Raw genomic sequence first — 22,998 nt, 5'->3', positions numbered from 1 at the left:
TTATAGGGTACAGTGACCAGACATCTCAGTTTGTAACAGCTAGCAGAAATTACTGTGACTTTAGTCAGTCTCTATCTAGTTTAATTTAATTTCTGCATTGCATTGGATACATCACACCACCCTGGCATTGATTACTTTCCTATAAAAACATGAAAACTTTGAATACTCCGAATACTTTATTCCTTACACAGTCAATAAGTATCAGCAGCTCATAAACATCTTAACCAACCTTTATTTATGACATTATAAAATTTAGTTCAAATGCAAAACACAGCAAGCGTGAAGGCTGTATCATGTTTGTCTTTTTCAGTTCAAAGGGGAAATTCACAAACAGAAGACATGAATGAAGTGAACGAGGTGTGAAACTCTGATCAGCTCATTGTTATTGCATAGAGAGCTATAGCTGTACATTAGCATAGACTGGAGAATTATTCTGTTGCTGTATGTTAGCGTAGATAGCACAATCATCCTCCTTCTGCTGCTCAGTGCTGACAAACCTGCAATCACACAGAAAACTGTTTAAAAACCACAAAATACAAATGTTAATTTCTGTTTTAAACTTTCTGGCATTACAGATTGTGAGTGAGATGATGGTTTCATCAGGAAATTGTGAGAGTTTAAAATAAAACTTATTGTATTGTGTAAAAAAAAATAAACAAGCAGAGTTTTACCGCCTCTTGTAAATCACAGCTCCAATGGCTAAACCGATCAAAATCACTCCCACTATCACCAAAACAATGATCCAGATTTTCCACTGATTTTCGCCTGTAGAAAAAGAACTTACATTATTTAACACATGGATATTTGACTGAACACAAGTCACTTCATTTCCTTCAGGAATCATTCGAGATGTTCAGGAATGTTGTGAGCAGATGGACCCACCCTCGACGTGAAGGCTGATCGTTTCAGATCCTGATGTCACGTTGGTTTTCCAAGTGCAGGTGTAATTCCCAGAATCCCTCATGGTTAGAGCAGGAAAGTGAAGAACGGGTCCTGATTCAGGTAAGAGCTTGTTGTTCTTCGACCACATGAACTGTGAGGAACTGTGTGTGCAGTTCACATCACACGTCAGATTTAACGAGTCTCCTTGTTTAAGGGTCCCGTTTCCACTGAGCCTGATTAGTGACACCTTTAAATCTTTTCCAGAGAGCAGGAAAGACTCCACGTCAGTGAATCAGGATTTCTCTCACTGATGAACATGTTTTACTGAATAATAAACATCAACTACATGAGATTTCTTGATAAAAATTAAAGCTGGAGTTAAATTTACTTTCACTGTTCAAAAGAGAAAGATTTCCACAAAATGATTTAATGTATTCCTATAGGTGAGGAAAGTCAATTATACAGATCATGAATCATTTGGATTTTTATTTTAATCATTAAAATTTACCTGCAACTTGTAGAGTCGCTCCAGGAACACCTGTCTGTCTGTCATCAGGATTAGCAGTTATAAATCTGAATCTGTACTTTCCAGAATAACTGAACTGTAGATTGTGGATTAATAAAGTGCAGTTTGATTTGTCGTCTCCAGCGTACTCAAAGTCTGAGTTGGTGTTTGATGAGCTGTCATAAACATACGGAGGGTTTAAACAAACATCTGTGTTTGAGTTCAGTGAGCACCAAAGCTTTTGTGTCACCTGAATATTGGGATTTGATGTTGGATCATAATAATAACTGCAGGGAATGGAGACACTGAATCCTCTCACAGCACAGATTGGATTATCAGGATATTTCACAGACCAACGACTTTTGTCCTGAGTGAGAACACCTGTGTAGAGAAATAAATGCAGATTAAAAGACATTGATAAAGTTTTGCTGATGGATTGTTTTATATGTTGTGTGTTCATCAGATATTTCTCATTACTGCACTGAACACAATACACCTTTATATCTGTACAAGGCCGTAGTCAGAGGGGGTCAGGTGGGTTTTCCGAATCCCCCACACCATGTGAAAGTCAAAAGTTAATTAGTGGACAAGTTTCTTTCCTTCTTAATGCATTAGAGATCAAACAGTAAATAATAAAAATACAGTAAATAGCCCGATTCCACAACTGCAGTAATCCATATTATGTCAAGAACCGCTCAAGTAAATAAAGAGAAACAATATCCATCATTACTTTAAAATATGGGCGGCATGGTGGTGCACTGACAGTTCCATCATTCTGTCGCTAAACGAACAGCTGATCACACCGAGGTGCTCGCTGAGCGCCGATATTTATTAGTTTGGTCCTGCGTTTCCTTTCCTTCGTATATAACATAACGTCTTTTCTTCTCACTTTCTGTTATTGTAGTCGCTCTTTCACGTTTCATTCGCACACTCACGTCCTCCATTTTTCTCTCCTGTTTCAAATTTGTATCCCACAATGCCTTGTGCGAACGGGGAAAGCCCACCACGTGATGCATGATGTAGTATATTGAATTGGGTCATGGTGAAGCAGGAAAAAATAGCGGAGAATTTACAGCCACATGGCCCCAAATTCATTAATTGTTCTATTTTTAAAAAGCTAATAAAATTGGAAGTCTGTGATTCAAATTCAGTAGTTTTTGGTCACTAAACAAAAATAATTGGGTGTTGGGAAAAATTATTTTTATGGCTTACACTTGAAAAACCTGAAAGTCAGTCTACCTTTAAACTGACTTATCTTACAGGGGCGGATCCAGGAAATTGTGAAGGGGGGGCGGCATCAACCCAGTAAGGCTGGGGGTCTGGGGGCCGCCAGAGGCCCACGGAAGATCTGCAATTTTTAAATACCCAGAGATGCATTTTGAGCTGTCAGACACATGTTGTAAATGAAACCTCTTAAATAAAATTACCGTCTCAAAAATATGTTTTAAAACTCAGAACTTTCAAAACATTTTGTCACTGAAAATGATATGGGGCGGCACGGTGGTATAGTGGTTAGCGCTGTCGCCTCACAGCAAGAAGGTCCGGGTTCGAGCCCCGTGGCCGGCGAGGGCCTTTCTGTGTGGAGTTTGCATGTTCTCCCCGTGTCCGCGTGGGTTTCCTCCGGGTGCTCCGGTTTCCCCCACAGTCCAAAGACATGCAGGTTAAGTTAACTGGTGACTCTAAATTGAGCGTAGGTGTGAATGTGAGTGTGAATGGTTGTCTGTGTCTATGTGTCAGCCCTGTGATGACCTGGCGGCTTGTCCAGGGTGTACCCCGCCTTTCGCCCGTAGTCAGTTGGGATAGGATCCAGCTTGCCTGCGACCCTGTAGAACAGGATAAAACAGCTAGAGATAATGAGATGAGATGAAAATGATATTGTCAGAGTTGCAGGCAGGGGCGCTGCTGGAAAATTTGGGCCCTATGAAAGAAAATTATATTCCAACCCCCCCCCACCCCACCCCCCAAAAAAGAAAGAAAAAAACCTTTAGTTTATCCAGAGGAAGTGTTATTAGTGTAATTTTCTTACACACACACACACACACACACACATGAATTCAAAAGTCTGAGTTTGTCAAACACCAGTACCGACCCACTGGATCTGAACACCTCGACTGAACTGATCACAGAAGGCACAGACCTTGTTTATCCCCTGATTTTACTTTACACCACTAGGTGTCAGTATTTATGCCTTAAGGGCTTTGTTGTGTATAATTCAGGATCCGTCATATAATCGTACTAATACAGTGTTAGTGAGAACTGTGTGTATGTGTTACTAACGTTTGGATGGAATGAGCTGCATGCTTGGTTAGTAACATTAGTTGATCATAAACGGAAAGAAATATCTTAAAAGGCTGATCATAAACGTGCCAATGGCATTATTCGCTTTACATTTTAAATCAAGCGATCTCACAATCTTAGCCAGTTTTTGTGCATTTAATTATTGGAATGTCTATATGAATGTTATCAGCTAAAATAGTACTTGCTTGCTATAGCTAGCTGCTCACATGGTTAATGCAGCATAAATACTGTGGCAGCGGGGGCGTGGTCAAGCGCCGGTCTGTGACAGGAGGGCGGAGTTGGGGAAGGTAAGTGGCAGAATCGCTTCACCTGAGTGTGATTAATCTATGTTTTGTGTGTGTTCTCCCCAGTAAACCGGGCTATTTAAGGAGGGAGAGCGAGAGCAGAGGGGCTCTCTCCATAACCCGAGGACCGGAATGTGTGTGCGTGTGGCTGAGAGAGAAATGCTTCCACTGAAAAGTGCAAATAAAAGAGTTTTGCGAACTCAGTCTCTGTCCTGCCGTCCTCTGTGCTCCACCCACATCTAGCGAACCTTTTACAAATACTAAAATCAGTCTGCATGAGCCTTAACCCCAAAGCCCTTTATTCACAGATTGCTCTGTAAATATATTATCAACAAAATACTGCTCACCTCCTTCTGCTACAACTGGGAGGGGGTTGAGGGAGGGTTTCCTAATCCTGAGGCTGCATCTGGGCATGTTGAGATCAGACCTCAGGAGTGAACAAGCTAGTTATTAGCATGCATCTTCACCTAGCTGGCGCACTAGCTGTCTAGTGGACTTATAAATTCACTGAGCTCTTTGCAGAACAAAATTACATTCATTACTCGTCTCATTTTCAGTGGCAATAACGGTAACCTATGAAATATTTAAATAAAACGACACTGCACTGTAAATTAAGTTGTTAGCTTGATCATCCAATCAGTGGTTAAGCCACAGTAATAATCTCCTATAGCATTAACATTAGCACGTTGGGTTAATAGCCACTAAAGGAAGGTCAGTGAATAAATGTATAGGCCAGCTTTCTTCAGAAGATCTGAGTGACTAACTGTTGGCCCGTTTTTCTCTCTCTCAGCTTTGTGCTGCCTCTCTTTACGTTTCTGGTAACTCGACTTCTTCATGATGGTGTCAATTCACCATCAACTCTGCTTCTATCATGTACAGCTAACATGAGCGCTGGATTGGAAAGCAACAAACCTAATGCGGTGTCACGCTCTGGCTCCGCCTACACAAGACTGTAGCATGTAATGAATAGGGAGAGGAGTGAAAAATAAAGTCCGTCTATTGTAATAATTTTGTGGAAAATGGAAATCCAAACCAGAAGGTTGTTGTATTTGTTCATTTTAAGGGACAAATTTTTTTTTAAATATTTTCGTTAAATTAACCTACACATGGTAATAATATTAATATTGTCCTCTGAGGGCCCCTGGTCAATGCTGGGCCCTTAGAATTGTCCTAACCCCCCCCCACACACACACACACACGCCACTGGTTGCAGGTATATGTGTAGAACATAATTACAACTGATATATGGTCATATTTATGAAAGTTCCATTGTCATATAACGCTTTTACCACATGACACACTACAGTGTAGAACACTGACCACAAAACACCTTCTGTCAATAAATTATTACTGTTTTAGTAACTGCAGTCTGAGCTCCTGCTCAGGACATTCAATGTACAGATAAGGCAGTGAATATACCCAGGGACACTGAGGGACTGTCAGGGGCCACTTAAGACAGAGCTTCATACCGAGAGAACTATAAACACAGACTGCAGGAGCTGCATGTCTATAATCCACAGTCAGTAACTGCAGTCTGAGCTCCTGAGTCTAACAGACTGAGAGAACGATACACTGATTGTGTCAGTTACATGTGAACAAGTTCTATAATAAGTCTTAGTTCCCAAGACTCAGGGGATTTCAAACAGATTTTCTTCAGAGTCGTTGCAAAATTCAACATCTCTCACAGATCTATCCAGCCGCTGTCGTAAAAATCAAAGTGAGACTCCGCCCGAAAATGGCACGTGTCCCATGTACACACACTGTATGAAAGCAAAGGTTCACATACTTTTGCCACTCACAGATATGTAATATTGGATCATTTTACTCAATAAATAAATGACCAAGTATAATATTTTTCTCTCATGTGTTTTACTGGGTTCTCTTTATCTACTTTTAGGACTTGTGTGAAAATCTGTTGATGTTTTCGGTCATATTTATAAGAAATATAGAAAATTCTAAAGGGTTCACAAACTTTCAAGCACACCTGTATGCAGGGTTTAGTGAGTACAGGGAGACCCTATTAATGAATACAAGCAGGAGTCAGACAGCCGACACGTGTGTGTGTGTGTGTGTGTGTGTACACAGTAAGCCTGATGCAGTATTTTGGCTTGTGAACATGCGTGTTAATGATAAACACAGTCGGATGGCACACACCCTTTACATGGAGTCTACAGTGCAGTCCGGGAATACAGTATGTTATTATGTCGATGCATGAAGTTCCCGCGCCCTGTTAAAATCCAACAGGACTCGCCCAGCTTGGTGACCACTGCATTTTGTCACGAGCGAAAAACCCTAAGCTAGGATCTCCTATTACAGGTGTGCTTGAAAGTTTGTGAACCCTTTAGAATTTTCTGCATTTCTGCATAAATATGACCGAAAACATCATCAGATTTTCACACAAGTCCTAAAAGTAGATAAAGAGAACCCAGTTAAACAAATGAGACAAAAAAAATTATACTTGTTCATTTACAGTGGGGCAAAAAAGTATTTAGTCAGTCACCAATTGTGCAAGTTCTCCCACTTAAAAAGATGAGAGAGGCCTGTAATTTTCATCATAGGTACACTTCAACTATGAGAAACAAAATGAGAAAAAAAAATCCAGAAAATCACATTGCCTGATTTTTAAAGAATTTATTTGCAAATTCTGGTGGAAAATAAGTATTTGGTCAATAACAAAAGTTCATCTCAATACTTTGTTATATACCCTTTGTTGGCAATGACAGAGGTCAAACGTTTTCTGTAAGTCTTCACAAGGCTTTCACACACTGTTGCTGGTATTCTGGCCCATTCCTCCATGCAGATCTCCTCTAGAGCAGTGATGTTTTGGGGCTGTCGCTGGGCAACATGGACTTTCAACTCCCTCCAAAGATTTTCTATGGGGTTGAGATCTGGAGACTGGCTAGGCCACTCCAGGACCTTGAAATGCTTCTTACGAAGCCACTCCTTCGTTGCCCGGGCGGTGTGTTTGGGATCACTGTCATGCTGAAAGATCCAGCCACGTTTCATCTTCAATGCCCTTACTGATGGAAGGAGGTTTTCACTCAAAATATCACGATACATGGCCCCATTCATTCTTTCCTTTACACGGATCAGTCGTCCTGGTCCCTTTGCAGAAAAACAGCCCCAACCATGATGTTTCCACCCCCATGCTTCACAGCAGGTATGGTGTTCTTTGGATGCAACTCAGCATTCTTTCTCCTCCAAACACGACAAGTTGAGTTTTTACCAAAAGTTCTATTTTGGTTTCATCTGACCATTCTCCCAATCCTCTTCTGGATCATCCAAATGCTCTCTAGCAAACTTCAGACTAGGGGTCGACCGATAATCGGCCTGGCCGATATATCAGGCCGATATTCTGCATTTTTAGGGTTATCGGTATCGGCCATAATTTCCACCGATATGCCGATAACATGCCTTTTCGCAGCCATTTTGTTCCTAATGCGACTGTCACTGCACGTCCTTTCCTGCACTCGCCTCTCTGAGTTCAAGAACACGGTCCCGCCCACTACAACATCTGATTTGTTTGGCACAAGAGATATTGAGGTATTTCACTCACGTGACCAAGTCATGTGACGCTGCCATTTTGGACGGCACGGCTCGAATCAGTTTGAATGCGAGGAAGGCGACAAACGAAAAACATAAAAGAAAAAGGAGCGAGATGCAGAAAACACCTTCACTATCCAGCGACGTAGGGCATTTACAGGGCGAGCAGAGGGAGAGGTATTTGCAAAAATTGAGGTTAGCAGGCTTAGAGAACGACGTTTACCTGCTTCCACCAGGATTGTTCACTGACGTACGGAAGTACACGAAGCCCTCGTCTTTACCTGACTTCGGCCCACATGATCTGTATACCTATGTCGTTAAAAACCCATCGCCATACACAGGTATTGATCTGAAAGCGTATACGAGTTTGGATGCCAACAAATATTTTGTGTCAGGCTGGGTAACATGCCTACATCAGCGGGTCGTCCCTGGAGCCGGTGGTCGCCATCTGATTACAGCTAAGGTTTGTTCACATTTTCATTTACTTTCGGTCCTCAGGATAAACAAAATGTTATTAAATGTCATTGAAATAACTTCTTAGTCTGTTGAGACATGGCCCGTTATAAATTTGCTGTTACCAGGCAATGACCAAGAACTGTATTATTAGGGTCGGTGTAGTTGTAGCAGTGTATTAGCAGCTAGCTGTTAGCACTAGCTAATGTCAACAACATCGTAGCTAGTATGTTACTGTAGCAATATTTACGTTCAGTCATTTGGATGACTGTTAAAACCTTTCAGTCTCAAGTTTTTCCTTTACTGGATTTACTAGTTTACTGAGCTAGCGCGCTCTCCGGCCGAGCCGGGAGCCATCGCGCGCTCTCCGCCCGAGCCGGGAGCCATCGCGCGCTCTCCGGCCGAGCCGGGAGCCATCGCGCGCTCTCCGGCCGAGCCGGGAGCCATCGCGCGCTCTCCGGCCGAGCCGGGAGCCATCGCGCGCTCTCCGGCCGAGCCGGGAGCCATCGCGCGCTCTCCGGCCGAGCCCGGAGCCATCGCGCGCTCTCCGGCCGAGCCCGGAGCCATCGCGCGCTCTCCGGCCGAGCCCGGAGCCATCGCGCGCTCTCCGGACGAGCCGGGAGCCATCGCGCGCTAGCTCAGTAAACTAGTAAATCCAGTAAAGGAAAAACTTGAGACTGAAAGGTTTTAACAGTCATCCAAATGACTGAACGTAAATATTGCTACAGTAACATACCAGCTACTATGTTGTTGACATTAGCTAGCTTGCCGTCCAAAATGGTGGGCACCGGGGCGTCACGTGACCCTGTGACGTCAGGTGAAATACCTCAATAGCCAATCAACATGCGCAGCTAAACACTCTGAACTGTTTCAAGGCGCCCGTATCAAGGTAAGGACACGCTGCTTTTCCCGCAATAAGTCACAAACGCACAAGTTGCAAAAGCACAACATCATTATATGTTTACATTCTTCATCTACTACTCATTAAAATTGTCTATTTGCATCTGTGTAGCCAGGCAAACTTAGCTTACGGAAGGAAGCACTTGAATTAGCCTACAACCAACTAGTCTCGCTGAAACAGCATAACGTAAGCTGCAGTCATTTTTAAATCCCCGTCTGGAAACGTTGTGAATGTGTCAGTAGTTCTACTCGAACAGTAGAATGACAGCCATACAGAGAGGTGGTCGGGGGAAGACGAAATAAAACGTAGTGTTTGTGTTCTGTAGGCTAGCGCAAGCCTAGCCTACAGAAGGCTGTTTGTTATGGTGATGAGTAAATTTCATGACGTGACTCGTGCTCAGAAAGCGCATTGCACTTGTATATGTTAGGTAACTTTATAAAGCGCTATTTGAACATTTAAACAAGCCAGGTGTGACTAGTATTTATAATTCTTGCGCAAGTGATTCTCCTCGCTAGCACTTCTGATTCGGAAAGCGATATACTCTTAAAGGAGCAGCCGCTCCTAATAGGGAGTGATAGCCGACTTTACTGAATGTTTGATTTTACTTTTTAAAAAATGCTGCAGGCAGCTCCCTACACTTGATTTGTTATTTAAAAACTACTTGAAGTTGGTAAGTCTTACTTAGTTCTTAGTGTAAAAGAATCCAGAGTGTATTTTCATTTATTTTCCACTGAAAATGGTGAGCTGTAAGGCCAAAAAAAATATATGTGTGTTTCCGGTTACGTAGATTTCAAAACTAGGGTCGGTAGGCAGGCTTTTTTTTTTTTTTGAATTTTTTTTTTTCAAGATGGCTGCCATAACCTATATTTAGACAGGAATAATTTCACAAAATATAATGAATTTCTTTGCAGGTCACCTGAGTTACTACCTTCTGATGAATCTGATGCAGCATGAGACACCTTTTAACATGAATTTTTCTGTAAATATAACAGCTCAATACACCATGAGAGAGAGAGAGCAGCCCCGCCCCTCTCTGCTCCCTGAGTGCAGCTCGTCGCCTTGGTAACGGTGCAGGGAAAAGACACAATATAACAAGCAAAGAGCGCTTTTTCTCAGAGTTCCCTCTCCTCGAACAACGCTGATTTACACGGAAACAGAAGGAGCTATTCACAAAATTCTTTCACATTGAGTGCTACAAGGCTCCCATGAACACATTAATGTATTTTTTTGTCCCTAGTGTAAAAAATGTGGACACTAGAGCGAGTTAAAAACAAGTGACTTTTCTGATTTTGCAGTTAAAGCGCTGCCACGTTTATAATGTGAGTCTATGGGAGAGCGCGGCTGTCCTCTCCTTACTTTCAGGCTTCTCATTCAAAAACTGTAAATCCTATCGCTCAGGGAGACACTTGTCTTGATTCACACAATGTGTGACTACAACTTTTGAGAAAATTGTGTGTGTAGAGTGAAAACTGTAGCTGAGAAAACAGTTTAAATGAGAAAGTTAGAGCTTTTTTTTTTTCAAGCTGCCTACACTCTAAATAACGCAATAGACACCCATTATAAAGTCTGAATTTCTCCAGAGTTGCTCATGGGGTTTGATCTGTGACTGATCAAAAAGTATAGAACCCAGCAAAAAAGTTGAATGCCTGATCCACACAGGAGAATTTTGTCTCCGTTTTAAAGTTTGAATCATGTCTCTAGGTGAAAGACAAAATAAGCGTTATCTCTGCTTCTGTTCCCTCCGACGGCCCCCCCGACACACTACTGCCTCCGCCGAGTGCGCGCACACACCGCATGTCGGGGCCGCGGATGAGTTACTCTCCCCTGATCAACGAAGTCTGCGGGGAATTTGTGGTTATTATCGGTACAAACAGCGCGAATCACAACTTAAATGAGTGCGGTTCAGTTTGACATTATTGTCAGTCCGTTAGATAAACATTTAATTTTATTAAAATCGAAAATTAATATTTAGAGCCTGTGGGCTACAAAAATAAGTCATTAAAGTAGCCGGCTGGACTTAATTGTGTAGTCGGCTGTATGGCCGGCAGCCGGCGCTTGTGGAAAGCCCTGATTTTCCCAGTGAGTGACAAAAACTTCCGGTTCACGGGGTTGGGTTATATGCAAAAGTCGCGACTGGGAAAAAAACGAAAAAAAAAAGTTTAGGGTCGGGCGGTACGGATTAGGGTCGGTCGGGTAACCGGAAACACACACACTTTTTTTTTTTTGGCCTAATATAGTAGGGAGTGATTTATTTTTTTATTGGTGAATATTTATTTTATTATTATTTTATTTCTCATTTTATTCTAACTAATGTTTGACTTTATTGTACAAATGCTGCTGGCATCTCCCTGCACAAAATTTCATGTTCAATTTTACAATTAAACATACATTTCATGGATATGAAGGTCTGTGTCAGTGTGTGCTATGTTTAATTTCATGTGAATTATAATGTTTACATTTATCGGTTGCACATATCGGTTATCGGCATCCCAATTCCATAATTATCAGTATCGGCCCTGAAAAAAACATATCGGTCGATCCTTACTTCAGACGGGCCTGGACATGTACTGACTTAAGCAGGGGGACACGTCTGGCACTGCAGGTTTGAGTCCATGGTGGCGTAGTGTGTTACTGATGGTAGCCTTTGTTACTTTGGTCCCAGCTCTCTGCAGGTCATTCACTAGGTCCCCCCGTGTGGTTCTGGGATTTTTGCTCACCGTTCTTGTGATCATTTTGACCCCACGGGGTGAGATCTTGCATGGAGCCCCAGATCGAGGGAGATTATCAGTGGTCTTGTATGTCTTCCATTTTCTAATAATTGCTCCCACAGTTGATTTCTTCATACCAAGCTGCTTACCTATTGCAGATTCAGTCTTCCCAGCCTGGTGCAGGTCTACAATTTTGTTTCTGGTGTCCTTTGACAGCTCTTTGGTCTTGGCCATAGTGGAGTTTGGAGTGAGACTGTTTGAGGTTGTGGACAGGTGTCTTTTATACTGATAACGAGTTCAAACAGGTGCCATTAATACAGGTAATGAGTGGAGGACAGAGGAGCCTCTTAAAGAAGTTGTTACAGGTCTGTGAGGGCCAGAAATCTTGCTTGTTTGTAGGTGACCAAATACTTATTTTACCGAGGAATTTACCAATTAATTCATTAAAAATCCTACAATGTGATTTCCTGGATTCTTTCCCCCCATTCTGTCTCTCATAGTTGAAGTGTACCTATGATGAAAATTACAGGCCTCTCTCATCTTTTTAAGTTGGAGAACTTGCACAATTGGTGGCTGACTAAATACTTTTTTGCCCCACTGTATTTATTGAGGAAAATGATCCAATATTACATATCTGTGAGTGGCAAAAGTATGTGAACCTCTAGGATTAGCAGTTAATTTGAAGGTGAAATTAGAGTCAGGTGTTTTAAATCAATGGGATGACAATCAGGTGTGAGTGGGCACCCTGTTTTATTTAAAGAACAGGGATCTATCAAAGTATGATCTTCACAACACATGTATGTGGAAGTGTATCATGGCACGAACAGAGGAGATTCCTGAGGACCTCAGAAAAAGCGTTGTTGATGCTCATCAGGCTGGAAAAGGTTACAAAACCACTTCTAAAGAATTTGGACTCCACCAATCCACAGAGCAAGGCGTGTAATAGTCGGCGAGGTCACAAAGGACCCCAGGGGAACTTCTAAGCAACTGAAGGCCTCTCTCACGTTGGCTAATGTTAATGTTCATGAGTCCACCATCAGGAGAACACTGAACAACAATAGTGTGCATGGCAGGGTTGCAAGGAGAAAGCCACTGCTCTCCAAAAAGAACATTGCTGCTCATCTGCAGTTTGCTAAAGCTCACGTGGACAAGCCTGAATGCTATTGGAAACATGTTTTGTGGATGGATGAGACCAAAATAGAACTTTTTGGTTTAAATGAAAAGCATTATGGTTGGAGAAAAGAAAATGCTACATTCCAGCATAAGAACCTTATCCCATCTGTGAAACATGGTGGTGGTGGTATCATGGTTTGGACCTGTTTTGCTGCATCTGAGCCAGGATGGCTTGCCATCATTGATGGAACAATGAATTCTGAATTATACCAGCGAATTCTAAAGGAAAATGTCAGGACATCTGTCCATGAACTGAATCTCAAGAGAAGGTGGGTCATGCAGCAAGACAACGACCCTAAGCACACAAGTCGTTCTACCAAAGAATGGTTAAAGAAGAATAAAGTTAATGTTTTGGAATGGCCAAGTCAATGTCCTGACCTTAATCCAATGGAAATGTTGTGGAAGGACCTGAAGCGAGCAGTTCATGTGAGGAAACCCACCAACATCCCAGAGTTGAAGCTGTTCTGTACGGAGGAACGGGCTAAAATTCCTCCAAGCCGGTGTGCAGGACTGATCAACAGTTACTGGAAACGTTTAGTTGCAGTTATTGCTGCACAAGGGGGTCACACCAGATACTGAAAGCAGAGGTACACATACTTTTGCCACTCACAGGTATGTAATATTGGATCATTTTCCTCAATAAATAAATGACCAAGTATAATATTTTTGTCTCATTTGTTTAACTGGGTTCTCTTTATCTACTTTTAGGACTTGTGTGAAAATCTGATGATGTTTTAGGTCATATTTATGCAGAAATATAGAAAATTCTAAAGGATTCACAAACTTTCAAACACCACTGTCAATATAAATTTATACCATAAACTCTTCAGCTCAATCCCAAATAATGATTTATTTTGTTTATTTTTTAAAACCTTATGAATTAAATAAAAAAACAGTGGGCATATCTCGATATCTGCAATACTAAAATTATTTTTTTGGGACTGTAGGGGATCACTGGGTCCCCCCCCCCCCCAATCCATGCCAGTCTTAAGTCTCATGTGTCTCTTTACACTTTTTCAAAAGCTAAAGTTCAGAAGCAGTGATGTTTCTATTTCTTCTGACGCTCCTTCAACACACACAATTCTATTTGAAAATATTCTTTTAGCTTTTTATGATTTTACAGCCATCAAAAACAATGATGCTTCCAAATGAAGCAAAACACGACATAAAGATGACATAAAGATGACATAAAGATGACTCCTCATTAAATGTTTTTATCTTAGTATTACCTCTGAGAAAAAGAAACTGACATAATCCTCCCATGATGATAGAAATGGTTCCATCAGCACAGGGTAAACTGTGTGAAATGTAGTCCAGCTCCGTGAGGCTCAGTGTTTTCTGATGTACAGCAGGAGTCGTGTGTTTACTTTTTAAAGAACCTGCTGTTGTGTTCTCTGTCTGTGTGTAATGTGTTTTTGTGTTGCACTCACACTGACTCTGTTCATTATGTGAATGGAAAGGTGGGTTCTATTTGGGCAAAAGAATAACGAAATGTAAACCATGATCTTGATCCTAACAGCGCACTGAGAGCTCAGGACCTGAGCAATTACAATGATGTTAATAATCAGATCAGATCAGAATCTAATGTTGACTAATATGATCCAGTATAATGTGTTTGTGGAAGTGTATAATCCAATAACTGAGCGTACACACTGCAACATCAATCAGCAAACAATTACAACTCTGAACAATAATTCTGTCGAAGAGTGAGATGATGTTTCCTACCAGACAGCGTGAGCAGAATCAGAGCCGAGAGCAGCATCTTCATCTCTTCTTCAGCAACAACTTCACACACTCACTGTTGGGTCTGTGTTTATACTGAGCTCACTGACTCGGTCATGAGAACTAAAAGCTGTTACTGAAGAGAAAAAAAAAGATGCTGCACAATCTGGCTACAAGACCACAAGAGTGTTAAACCATTAGAGGAAGAAAGACAGAGGCCTCATGCAATATTTTTCCTTCACACACACACACACACACACACACACACACACACACACACACACACACACACGTCTCCAATTCTTACAGAACATTCAGTTTGAATACCTGCTCATAGAAGGGTTTCTTCCACTTACTATTTTCTAATATTTCAGTATAATAATATTTATATTCATAAAGATTTATTTTTATTATTATTTTATAAATGATGGTTTCATGTGCTCTCATGTCTGTGTTACCCCCCTCTCTCCATGGTATCATCTAATGTTTGATGGAGGAGGAACAACAGTGTGCACAGGTTCATCAAAATACTGTTAAGAATTTAAAATATTAAATGGTTTGAATTTTTGACACCACAGACTTTAGAAATGAGATGAATTTTACTTGTGCCAGCGTCCCCATGAGTCCCAGAATCCAGCTAACAGAGGAGGAGGTCCGGAGCTGCCTTGGACAGATTAAACCTCCCAAAGCACCAGGTCCGAATGGGCCATGTGGCCGTGTTTTAAAGCGATGTTCCATCTAAAGGGTGTTTTAACAAGACTGTTTCAGTTCTTATTAAAAACACAGACAGTGCCAGACACTTAGAGACTGTCAGTAATAAGACCACTGCCTAAAAAGTCAAGAGCTAAGGCTGGGCTCACACTACAGGATAATCCGGCCGAGTTTGGGTCCGATTTGCCCCTTCTGATAATCACGGGGGCGTTCCTGAATCGAAGCTGGTCAGAAGTGATTATCTGCCTGAATAACTCTGCAGTCTGAGGAGTTTACAGACATAATCTTAAGGTCACGACCAAATCAGAGGCTCCCTGATTTAGAATCGTAAATATCAAATGTTTAATATTTACAATTAAAAATCGTGTAGTGTGAAAGGATCAGGGATGAAACATTGAGCAGAAAGTTAGCTGACCAGGAAGCGTCATGTTTATCACAGCAGCTCCAAGGCAGTGGAAGGTCGGAGGATCTATAAAAATAACATTTCTAATGACCTTGGGTTTCACTCTCCCCTCCAGCCGTGTGCACAACAACGTGAGCTTGTAGCAGCAGCTTGCACTGGCTCACCTCCAGCTCACACTGCAAAAAGGGCGTGTTTCTTCACACAGCGTTTCTTCCCAAGTGTCATTGTTGTTCCCAGTGAGGAGAGCACGCGCTGCACTCTTATATTTCTGTTTTGCTCCACCTTTGATTTTTGTTCAGCCGCTCCAAGTGCTTCAAACTTTTCAGGGTGAGTTTCTGTGGGACCCCAAGTCCCCGGAATCGACATTCTGAAATCTCTCAGTGACAGCACAAGTTCATGGCAGCCTTCAAACATGGCCGCCATGGACTACAACTCCCAAGCACCACAGCGCCCTCCCTCTCCCGAGTACTGACTGGGAGTACACCTGTTCTCAATCCAACTCCCTATATAAGCACGCCAAACACGCCAGCACTTTGAGAAGTAGCGTTCTGTGTCCCTGCACCTGATCATACACAGCCATTTGTCGTTTTGGCCTGACTCTAGTTATTCTGACCCTCACTATGTTTATTACTGACTCTGAGACTGTTGTTTACCTGTGACGCTCCGTCTGTACATCGACTGACCCTTGGCACGAACCTGACTCTGATTCTCGTCTTACGATTTGGATTTGTTCACCAGTTTGCGACGCACCCGCTCTCCCCTGCAATTTTGTCTGTAATTGCCTGCACTGTGACAAAAACGTTCAGTATAATCACCAAGTGTGTGTTCCTGCTTCTCGATTGAATCACCTGGTGTGTGGGTTCTTGTGATTAAAACCTTAAAAATCGGTTAAATCTGTCGTTATGTCTGTGGTGTCCCACGCTTTAAAAATCAGTTAAGAGTTGAAAATGCTCTAAAGTGGACCAGGCCGAAAGAACTCAATGATTTTCATCCTGTGGCTCGAAACCTCAATACTGGCCGTATGTATGGAAAGTGTTTTCAGCCATCATCTCATTTCATCTCTTACAGAGGGTTTGAACCCACTACAGTTTGGTTATAAGCCACGGAGAGGGACAGAGGACACCACCCGGACTCTGGTTAACATGGTTACCAGCCAGCTGCAGCAGCCTGAGGCTTAAGCAAAGATTTGAGTTCTTGATTTTAGTGCAGATTTTAACATCATGCAGACTCACTTGTTCTTGCAGAGGCTTCTGGATTTGGGGATAAATGGGGGACTGTCAGCTCAGCGCCAGAATCAACATCTGACCTCGAGTCTGATCTACGCTTCCGGACTACGCTTCCCAGAGCACACTACAGCCGCCCCAGACTGCAACGCTCATCATCACACACACACACACACACGGGACTTCTGATCCTGCACACCTGCTCTGAGTTTACTCGATGATTATTCTATGCATAAAATTCTTAGTTAATGGATGTTTCTTTATCTCAGTGATTTTGTCGATGCTTTTTGCAGTGTGTGTTGAAAGTGTTGATTTCAGTCATCAGCTAGAACTTTGTTTGGTCCTGCTACTTCATATAAAAAATCAATATAATAAATTTAATAAGAAAATATACAATTTTTAATTAAATCAAACTCATGCTTATGAGGATATCTGTCTTTATCTGAAGAGGTGCACTTAACAGCTGACACAGTGATTGATTTCAAGTTACTGTAGGCATCCTGGGCCAGTGGGGGGGCAAATTGAGAAATAGTACACATGTGTGCGTCATTAGTGTCTGATTTCATTCACTGTCTAATACAAGGACAAAGCTGCAGTCTTGTGGTGAGAATAAGTCCGGCTGATACAGTCTGTGTGTGTGTGTGTGTGTGTGTGTGTGTGTTGGGGGTATGGAGGGGTTAAATCCAGGGGCCCCACAGGGCTGTGTTTTATCACCTCTGTTATTTTCACTCTGTCTTAGCCTGCCAGCAAAAAAAATCTGAATATTCTGTAATATGGATATTCGAACATGGCAGTACACAGGAAGTCAATAATAACAGCAGAGGATGAGTTTGAGTTGCTTCCTTATGGCTGATGGTACAGCGCATCCCTGGGAAATAGAGCTTGACATAAAAAATAATCATCTTTTATCCCCAGAGCAATAAATCTTATTAATAAACTGCAGTGTTCACTTCGTTCAGAATGTTTGTGGTTGCTGTGTAAAACCGGATGTGTTTATTTAAAGCTGTTATTATTCAGTGTGAGAACAACAGTGTGCACAGCTTCATCAAAATACTGTTAAGAATTTAAATCTTATTAATAAACTGCAGTGTTCACTTCAGAATGTTGTGTTGAAGTAGTTTATACAGTGGGGCAAAAAAGTATTTAGTCAGCCACCAATTGTGCAAGTTCTCCCACTTTAAAAGATGAGAGAGGCCTGTAATTTTCATCATAGGTACACTTCAACTATGAGAGACAGAATGGGGGGAAAGAATCCAGGAAATCACATTGTAGGATTTTTAATGAATTAATTGGTAAATTCCTCGGTAAAATAAGTATTTGGTCACCTACAAACAAGCAAGATTTCTGGCTCTCACAGACCTGTAACTTCTTTAAGAGGCTCCTCTGTCCTCCACTCGTTACCTGTATTAATGGCACCTGTTTGAACTCGTTATCAGTATGAAAGACACCTGTCCACAACCTCAAACAGTCACACTCCAAACTCCACTATGGCCAAGACCAAAGAGCTGTCAAAGGACACCAGAAACAAAATTGTAGACCTGCACCAGGCTGGGAAGACTGAATCTGCAATAGGTAAGCAGCTTGGTGTGAAGAAATCAACTGTGGGAGCAATTATTAGAAAATGGAAGACATACAAGACCACTGATAATCTCCCTCGATCTGGGGCTCCACGCAAGATCTCACCCCGTGGGGTCAAAATGATCACAAGAACGGTGAGCAAAAATCCCAGAACCACACGGGGGGACCTAGTGAATGACCTGCAGAGAGCTGGGACCAAAGTAACAAAGGCTACCATCAGTAACACACTACGCCGCCAGGGACTCAAATCTTGCAGTGCCAGACGTGTCCCCCTGCTTAAGCCAGTACATGTCCAGGCCCGTCTGAAGTTTGCTAGAGAGCACTTGGATGATCCAGAAGAGGACTGGGAGAATGTCATATGGTCAGATGAAACCAAAATAGAACTTTTTAGTAAAAACTCAACTTATCGTGTTTGGAGGAGAAAGAATGCTGAGTTGCATCCAAAGAACACCATACCTACTGTGAAGCATGGGGGTGGAAACATCATGCTATGGGTCTGTTTTTCTGCAAAGGGACCAGGATGACTGATCCGTGTAAAGGAAAGAATGAATGGGGCCATGTATCGTGAGATTTTGAGTGAAAATCTCCTTCCATCAGCAAGGGCATTGAAGATGAAACGTGGCTGGGTCTTTCAGCATGACAATGATCCCAAACACACCACCCGGGCAACGAAGGAGTGGCTTCATAAGAAGCATTTCAAGGTCCTGGAGTGGCCTAGCCAGTCTCCAGATCTCAACCCCATAGAAAATCTTTGGCGGGAGTTGAAAGTCCGTGTTGCCCAGCGACAGCCCCAAAACATCACTGCTCTAGAGGAGATCTGCATGGAGGAATGGGCCAAAATACCAGCAACAGTGTGTGAAAACCTTGTGAAGACTTACAGAAAACGTTTGACCTCTGTCATGGCCAACAAAGGGTATCTAACAAAGTATTGAGATGAACTTTTGGTATTGACCAAATACTCATTTTCCACCATAATTTTCAAATAAATTCTTTAAAAATCTGACAATGTGATTTTCTGGATTTTTTTTTCTCATTTTGTCTCTCATAGTTGAAGTGTACCTATGATGAAAATTACAGGCCTCTCTCATCTTTTTAAGTGGGAGAACTTGCACAATTGGTGACTGACTAAATACTTTTTTGCCCCACTGTATGTCTGTGTGTTTTATGGCTGTAATTTAATGTTTTCTGTTGGTTAATGTTGGTATGTCTGTGACACCAAAGACAGATTTCCACATCTGGTGGAACAATAAAGATTTATTCTATTCTATTCTATTCACACTGTTTGTGGTTGCTGTGTAAAACTGAATGTGTTTATTTAATGCTGCTATTATTCTAACATTATTATAATAATTCTGAAATAGTAGAAAATTTGAAGTGTGAAGAAAAACTGCAGGTTTACTCAACCTGAATGTGAACATGGTGTAAATGTATTATTGGTCAGAGTTTAGACTCGTGAATTTGCAAATGTGTTTGGGGACAAAATGCTGCATGAGGCCTCAGTCCTTCTTCCTCTAATCGTTTGACACTCTTGTGGTTTTGTAGCCAAACTGTCTTTTTTTTTTTTTCCAGAAGCAGCTTCTAGTTCTCACATCTTGAGCTCATCTCACTATAAACACAGAGCCAACAGTGAGTGTGTGAAGTTGTTCCTGAAGAAGAGATGAAGATGCTGCTCTTGGCTCTGACTCTGCTCACGCTGTCTGGTAGGAAACATCATCTCACTCTTCGACAGAATTATTGTTCAGAGTTGTAATTGTTTGCTGATTGATGTTGCAGTGTGTACGCTCAGTTATTGGATTATACACTTCCACAAACACATTATACTGGATCATATTAGTCAACATTAGATTCTGATCTGATCTGATTATTAACATCATTGTAATTGCTCAGGTCCAGAGAGAGAGAGAGAGAGAGAGAGAGAGAGAATACAAAGACAAAAGTGTTAAAGCTTTATGCTGTAATTTTGCTTCTTTATGAATTTTTTTTTATGGACTTAAGTCATGTAGTAAATTAAAACACAGTCCAGACAGAGACATAACACTGAGTGTCTTTAGCCGCTGGAACATGTATAAATGTGGAAAGAAATATGAAATGTGATCAAAGGACTGTAAGGATATAAAATGATAAATACTGTTCGTAAATAAATATACTGTATACAGATACATACAGTACACCTGTACAGTTTATTTATTCAATATCTCCTGGTTTACTTATTTATATATACACATCCATAAATGGATAAATGTATAGCGGTATAAATAGATACAGATATACAGCAGGGGCGGAGCCAGCTGGTTGGATGGGGTGGGTCTTATTTCCATTCTGTGACCTGTTTTAGTGTGTGTGCACGCGACCACAGATAGTCTGATGGAACCGAACTCACACATGCGCTTCAGAAGTAGATTACCAGAGAGCTTCATCATTATAGCAGCACAATCTCGCTAAAGTATCCTGGGTTTTGTTCTATACATGGCCTGTACAGTTCTTTACACTTGATATGAACTCGTACTAGAGACAGAGTGCAACCTGTTAACAGAAGAAACCACATCTCCCGTTCTCTTCAGCACAAAATGCACATCTTTACTGAGTCTTTGTTCCATTCTTTAAAAATAAATGAAAACACTTGAGGTGGATAAGTGCATCGATAGTCAGTGAGTTAACGCGTAAACTGTAGCGAGGATCAGCAGCTTCTCATGATTAATACCACAAACTAGCTGCTCTGTGTAGCCTGTGTAGTCTGTGTTAGCAAGCAGTATCAAGCTAACAGACATCTACAGGAAGAAACTGCTCAGTTTAGAAATAAAATGTGGCTCTGGATTTTATAGACAGTCTGATGAAGTGGAAGTCCTTTATCTTGTTGAAGATGCACTCAGCAATACAGCGACTTTGACGTGGTGGTGGTGGGGGGGACATACTTGAGTACTGCACAGTGCACATACAAAATGTTGGTAACCGCCTACAGAAGAAGAACATTCAGAACAGATTGGAAGACAACTTCCAATCCGCCCCTTGTCCTGTCTGGTCACAAAGTCCAATCAGCTGTACAGTATCGTCAGACCCAGCATTCAGGATTATTAACAAGATTATCTCACTCCAGGGCCGTGGCATCTGAAAGAGCTTTAGAATTTTTTTTTGTATTCTTTCTTTTTCAAGAAGACTTGCAGACAATATAGTGAGTGAAATCCAACCTAATAATCAGTTCTTCACTTTGCTTTTAAAGGTCTAGAAGTTTAATTTAATGGAGATGAAAAAATTTCACCTGAAATCCAGTTGTTGTGATTGTTCAAGCTCGAGCACCACAGGGGCAGGATTATTATTATTATTAATAATAATAATAATAATAATAATAATAATAAAGTATTTGGGCCTAATCACTGCAGGTGCAGGAGCTCTCCGCCAGAAGGTGTGGGTCCTGGAGTTGCTTGTGGACAGTGGCTTCGTTTGGCCCGATCACTTGGGTTTATAGCTCAAACAAATCAGGACTTGACTTGCAGCATCTGAAGACGGACAGGGGAGACACGGGGCAAGCGGTAAACACCAACAGAAGAAGAACATTCGGAACAGATTGGAAGATGACTTAAAAAAATCAACAATCCACTATTGTTGGATGTTTCAGGATGAAAACAGATGTTAAGTCATCGAGCGTGGGTGTGTATATCGACTGTATCAACAGTGTAACCTGTTGAATTATGTCGATGTCCAGAAACCGCTCCGTGTAGCCTGGTTCTGTTGAGTTTACAGCATAGGGTCTGTGTGATTAGTGAGCCAGGCGAACTCTAAAGTTCCAGTGGTTTAATGAATATCTACAGTGGAGGTCTATTTGCCCGAACTAAGTTTATTAAACAGATCAACAACACTGTGTTCATGTAGACACCAATAGTTGCCCTGATGTCATTTAATCCTATGTTTTAATGCTACATGTAGCCTACGCAGAAGCAGCCAGCCGACCGTCCCAGAGCCAGCCTTTGGCATATTAGTCACATAGAGGGATAAAATAGTTTTATTGTTTTGCCACACAATATTAATATCAACATCAATCTGTGTTTTCCAGGAACCAGAAATGTGCTGCTGCAGTCAACTAAGATTACATGTGATGGAAAACAAGGTGTGTGTGTGTGTGTGTGTGTGTGTGTGTGTGTGTGTGTGTGTGTGTGTGTTCACTGTAGTTAACAATATAACTGTATCAGATCAGCAATTAGAATGTTTTACTCCCCTTAGAGAAATTGAATTACTTTCATTAATCTCCGCATCAAAATCCTCAACTTGTGCTTCTAAAAATAATTAATTATTCTCTTACGATTGGCTATGTACCCAAATCCTTTAAACTAGCAGTTATCAAACCCCTGATTAAAAAACCTGACCTTGATCCCTGTCAGCTGTTCAATTATCGGCCGATATCAAACCTCCCCTTTATCTCCAAGATCCTAGAAAAAGCTGTGGCACAGCAGTTATGCTCATATTTACATAGGAATAACATCCATGAAATGTATCAGTCAGGATTTAGACCTCATCACAGCGCAGAGACAGCACTGGTTAAAGTAGTAAACGACCTACTGTTGGCGTCTGATCAGGGCTGTGTCTCGCTGCTTGTGTTGCTTGACCTTAGTGCAGCATTTG

General features: G+C 41.6%; 1 protein-coding gene across 1 annotated transcript in view; it reads left to right on the top strand.

Moving 5' to 3' along the window:
• LOC132867646 (carcinoembryonic antigen-related cell adhesion molecule 1-like) overlaps window positions 1–22,998 on the top strand; it is a 104,916-nt gene that overhangs the window by 74,230 nt on the left and 7,688 nt on the right. The gene's annotated exons all lie outside the window — the stretch shown is intronic.

Source organism: Neoarius graeffei, chromosome 19, assembly GCF_027579695.1.
Source record: "Neoarius graeffei isolate fNeoGra1 chromosome 19, fNeoGra1.pri, whole genome shotgun sequence".
NCBI lineage: Eukaryota > Metazoa > Chordata > Actinopteri > Siluriformes > Ariidae > Neoarius > Neoarius graeffei.
Note: the sequence above shows the minus strand (reverse complement) of the source record. Positions and strands in the feature narration are given on the sequence as shown.